Source organism: Coptis chinensis, chromosome 6 (assembly GCF_015680905.1).
Source record: "Coptis chinensis isolate HL-2020 chromosome 6, ASM1568090v1, whole genome shotgun sequence".
Classification (NCBI taxonomy): domain Eukaryota; kingdom Viridiplantae; phylum Streptophyta; class Magnoliopsida; order Ranunculales; family Ranunculaceae; genus Coptis; species Coptis chinensis.
Window position 1 is genome coordinate 84,118,753 of NC_141461.1, and position 5,660 is coordinate 84,124,412.

At 37.2% G+C, this 5,660-nt stretch overlaps 1 long non-coding RNA gene across 1 annotated transcript; it reads left to right on the plus strand.

The window, feature by feature from the left end:
* Positions 1-4,782: 4,782 nt before the first annotated feature.
* Positions 4,783-5,418, plus strand: LOC147494955 (uncharacterized). The gene is made up of 3 exons (XR_015198434.1): positions 4,783-4,824; positions 5,162-5,246; positions 5,336-5,418. It is a non-coding gene; the product is annotated as an uncharacterized LOC147494955 (long non-coding RNA).
* The last annotated feature ends 242 nt before the right edge of the window (positions 5,419-5,660 follow it).

Genomic DNA, 5,660 nt, shown 5'->3' on the forward strand with positions numbered 1-5,660 from the left:
TTCGGATAATATGTGTGACGAACCATTCATTCTTACAGATAAAGCTTCTCAGGTTTTCTACTCTAAAGATCCAAAAGATCCCGACTGGCATGTGGTTTTGGAAGTCCCAACAAAGGTGTATTGTGATCAAGATGAAACATGTCTTCTATCTGATGACCCAATTGAAGTTGATCCTTCTTATGCGGAGCCTAGTAACCTTGAACCATCCACAAATGATCTGATTTTTAACGATCCAAACGATATGTTTGTGGTTGTTGAAGACACTAGGAGGAAGAAAAGACAAAAAATGAATTAGTTCACTTTAACTAAATGCTTATCTACATTAACTATGTTTGAATTTTGAATCTATGTTTAAAATTTGAATACCTGTGTTTGAATTCTGAATACCTGTGTTTGATTTTTCAGGTTACATAATTATAAATGGATATCATGTTTTCTGATTTGTTTTTTCTGATTTGTTTTGATAGATTAAATGTTATGCAATATTTGTGTTTTGATACATCATGTTTTAAATACTTGAAAAATGCATGTTTTGAATATTAAGAGTTTATGGGACTTGTTACAATATGTACAGCAGCCTTCATGGGAACTCCATCTCAAAACAACTTGAACTTGTCCGAAAGTGACTCAGAGGACGACATGGAGCAGACTAATTATGGTAAGAATTTTGAATTTTGTCTAGTTATGTGTTTTACTGGTTACCCCGCACCACCCCTGCTCTAGCTATCCTAGCCTTTGCATTGCATCATTTATTGCTGCAGGAGATAAAGCTTCAGGATAACCACCTGAATCAATGGCTTACAGGACTATGCTAAAACATAATGCCCATACTACTTAGGTCGCTACTTATGCCCGTACGTACTACCTAGGTGGTTATACCTATAGCGACTAACTGCCTTCCAGGACAGATACAGCTAATCCACGTTAGAGCGAGCGGCAGATCGAACAGACCCTTATTTCTAGTCATAGCCCCCCAATAGTGAGTTGTCGTTGATCCAGTAGTACCAGTAGCACGACAAGCAGTTCCAAGAGTTGCAGTCGGTTCAGCATAAGAAGATGAAGCAGCAGTTTGAGATCCCTTCTATCTTCATCTGCTTTTCTCCATAGTCTTTCATTCCTCTTACCTAACTATAAACCAGGCTTTGCTACACCAGCCTGCCCTTTCACTAGCACCACAAATGGCAAGGGAAGTTTCTTCGATTTATTAGCCATTTATCAAAAGTGAGAAGGCGAAATGTCTTCCACGAATAAAAGGAAGTCGCTTCGAGTGATATAGATAGATAGAAGTAGATCGGCAGATCCAGCTAGATCAGTTACAGGTCTCATTATCGTTTAGACATTCAGAAAGGCTATGTGGCTTCACACTCATTCAATTATTGCTTTTTGAAGGATTTCTTGTTTACCGTATATGAATGCATGTGGAATTAGATTCTCAGATCTTGGTTCTTAGATTGTAATTCATTTTTTCTTTGATCTTAATATTTTATTTAGTTATTACAGGAATTGCATCTGAACTTTAATGCATACTAATTGACAAGTTTACTATGTACTGACAGATAGAACTCCATCTACTCCAGAATCATCCAATGCTCCTAAGGAGACTAGAGGTAAGGCAAAAAAAATGTCAGATACGCCAAATACGAAGAAAAAAGTTTGGTTAACATTGGACCATCTTGAACAACCATGTCACCCTTTAGCAGAGGTAAGTAGGTTTTCCTTTGAATGTGGTGTACTTGTACGGCGTGATGTCCGGATATGCTATGGTACTTTTCCAACCGTGCTGAAACATACGTTAGTAGACGTCTTTGAAACATTGGAAACCATCTTCGGGTTTGTGGGACGTCCTAGCATTAATATGATATACACTAAAAAAGTCATGGGTGAGGCATGGAGGCGTCATAAGAGCACCTTGTATAAAAACTTAGTCAAGGGCAAATCTCCTACTGTTGTTAAACAAGGTCCAGCTCCAGAAGGTGTCAATCTTGAAGATTGGCGGGTTTTTGTTGATATCTGCAACACTGAAAAATTCTAGGTTATCTAGTCATTAGTTTATTAGTTGTGAATCTTATATGTATATTCTCTTATATATTGTTTTGTATATAGGCTGCTAGTGAAAGGAACATTATAAACCGGTCAAAACAAACAACTCCTACTTGCGTTGGGAGGACACCCACCCAAATTATCCGACAAAGAGATTGCTAAGGAAACGTAACAAGCCCCCATATGGTTGCTAGGCCCGAATCTTATATCCGGATACACAAGAGGAAAGCTCCATGCACAGAACCAGTTGAGTGGGAGGTAAGTGTCATTTTCCTAGTAGGAGGGATTGTTGGTAGTAAGTTATTTAAGTTATATCAAGGTTTGATTGCAGTCTTGAGCTTTAGTGTAATACTTTACTTGGTAAGATCAGATTATGGTTTCACTCCCGTTGTGTTGAATAGGAGAGGATTAATGAGGACATGTCTGCAAATTCAGGGTCTCCAATGACAATCACCGACGATGCCGTGACAAGGGTATGCAAATTAGGATGTTAGTAGTGCATTAAATGTTGGTGCTATATTGTAGGTAAAATGAAATGTGTTTGGATACAGGTGGTTGGTAAAGATAGCAGGGGCCGCTGTCGGGCTATGGGTCCAGGGGTCAACAAAACAACAATGAAAATGATGGAGCCTGTTTTGGATCAAAACTATCACTTGGCAGAAGAAAACTCCAAGCTATGGAAGGAGACTCAAACAAACCAAATGAATTTTGCCATGCAATTAGAAGAGATTAGGTCAATAATGTTGAGGCAACAAGAACCATCCACGACCAACTCTTTTGGAACTTCCAATAGTATACCTCGCTCTAGTAATGCAACCTCGGTATGTGATTGTCTCTTTTAATGCTTTACTTAAGCCTTTGTAAGTTGTTTGATTTTTTTATATCCAACACCTTTGTTTTTCAGCCGGAAACCTCAAAGATTGGCAAAGAAGTTAACCTACTTGGTGGTTGGCCCCTTGACATTGTGGCAACTGGATGTGTTAAAGAAGTTGACCACCTACAAGTTCCATGAAAGGTGCTTGGGAGAGAGATCTTACTTAGTTTACGTTGATGAAGTACATGCACAAGATGCTGCTCTACCATTCCCTCATGATGCATGGTGTAAGAATCTAGGAGAGAGTTGCCCAGGAAATGTTATATGGCCCAAGTCATGTGTTGAGTGTCTGTCATCTACATCGCGGTCTTGAATAAGTTTACTATCTTTTTTTTTGTTTATGATACATGCCTATGGGCATGTTTGACTATGTTATCTCTTTTGCTATTTTGAAACGCATTTCTATGTTTATGTCCAAGCTACTACCAAACTGGTATCATTTTTTTTTATTCAATGTAATACTTGTCTTATTTTGCTAATATTAATGTATTGAATGTTTGCTTTCTCTGTTTTTGCTAACCCATTTTTAACTCCGCCAATGCAAGTAAACTTTACGTTTGCATTTGCATTGCCGGTCCCAAGCCCGGAAAAAGGAGGAGGGAGAAGTGGTGTATAATATGTTTCTCTTTGTATTTAATTCTGTTTATTTTTCTCTGGGCTGTAGGGAAGAGCTACCAAGAGGTACAAGGGCAACCAATATCACTGTTATCCCTTCGCTAATGGCATGTCCATCTATCACTCCTAATGTCCCCAATAGCATCTGCTTAGCCATGTCATTGATCACAGGTCTGCATTCCAATCCAGTAGACTTGTGTGCTCATATATGATTTCCTTTTTGCAGTTTAACTCTATCAAATGCACAAATACGAATATCTAACAAATGATATACTTGGGAATCCTTTTCTTATTATTGTATATGGTTACTTGATGTTTCTTGCTGCTAGTTATCTATCAACTGGAAGTGAACTTTTTCTTGAGATTCTTGGTCTTGATATTGTTGGTGGTCTTTTTCTTCCTATGCTTGGTGCTCTTCCTGATGCTCTGCTTATTCTTGGTCAGTGTCTCACTTTTCATTTTGATCTGCTCCTTTTTTTAAATTGTAGTAGGTAAGAATGAAAGTACTAGTGTGATTTTGCATTGTAGCAGAAATTTGAAAACTTGGATTAGTCTGATGGTTGGTTGTTTAAGGTGGGGATTTGATCGATTTCGCGAACGATTTCTTCGATGTCAATTGAGAAATATCATTGATCTCTGTTATTGATGCAAAAGGGATAATGTTTTAAGCAATGGAAAGTGTAGTTCTTTAGAGCTGATTGGTGAATTCAGCTGCAGTGAGCATTCAACGCATTACAGACACGCAGTAAGAACTAAACCACTTCCCCTCATCTCAAAGTTTCAATCTTTTTCCATCTCCTCATTTCTTAATCTTTCATTGTATAGGGAAAAAAGAAGGAAGGAAATGCAGCAAAGTACATCACCATAACAAAAGCTGTCAAATACCTACAAGTCTCACTTCAAGACTTCAGGTATATATAATAATATGTCAATTATATTATTATTACTGTAACAAAATTAATTGTTAAATTTGTATAGGAGACTATGTATACTCAAGGGAGTATATCCAAGAGACCTAAAGAAAAAGTACGAAGGGAATCATAAGACATATTATAAGATTGATAGACTTATTCGTGAAAGGTAACAATTTGGGACTTTTAGTGATATTTTTAGGTGTTTTATTAGTGTTGTGGGGTTTCAGTTTTTATGTTTCGAAAGTGTTGGTTTTAGGTACCCGAAGTTTTATTGATGCTTAGAGACTTGGATGATTGTTTGACTATGGTGCATTTGTTTGCTGCGTTACTGCTTTCGGTTGGAGAGGGCATTGAAGTGGATCGTATTCATAAGTGTCTAAGGTATTTGGTGTTTTAAGTAATATTGTTTTGGAGTTTTGTTTGTTTACAATTATTGTTGTCTTGAAGATGGTGATAGAAGCCTGTAAATGCTTTATGTAACTACATAAGAAAATTTGGGTCAATGGAGTGCTTAACACAAAGATTTGCAAAATATTAATATAAAAAGAAGTATGTGTCCTGGCTGATTGTTTTACGCAAAGAATGTTGCGTTTTTTGCTAATTCGAGGGTGTTCAAAAAAACGAGGATGTTATGGAATTTATCTGTTTTGTCCTCTGGCTGATTTAGCTGGTACACCTTTTATGTTATTTGACAAAGTTCCTGTTGACTTATTATTAGACTTAGCCATGAATGGCAAACGTACATATCTCGAACTCATAGCCTTCGGAAAACTTACATAGGTGTGAAAGGCATTTATTACCAGGTAATGAAGTGCTTATGTCTATAGTTTCATTGTAATATACAGATGTGTTGAGGTTTGTAACATGGCCATGAACTTTCTTGTGTGAACAGGCTGATGTTCAAGGGCAAAAGATCACATGGCTAACACCCCATGCTCTGCAGCAAGTCTTGTCTGATGAAGTAGACTTGAAGGTAAAAAAATGGGTGATAGCCCCAAGTGCAGTAGGCAAGTATATATTCTATATCCCTTGAATTTCATGGCAGTCATATTTTTTATAACTACATTTTCTATAGAGTATTAAATTATAAACATGTAACTGTAGATCTTCTTCTTATTCTTTCAAGATGAGACCAGAGGTAAAAAAAAGGGGTGAAACATAAAAGAGAGTGCATGAACTAATTTACAAGAACCGATTATTTTTCAAAGCATCCCTTG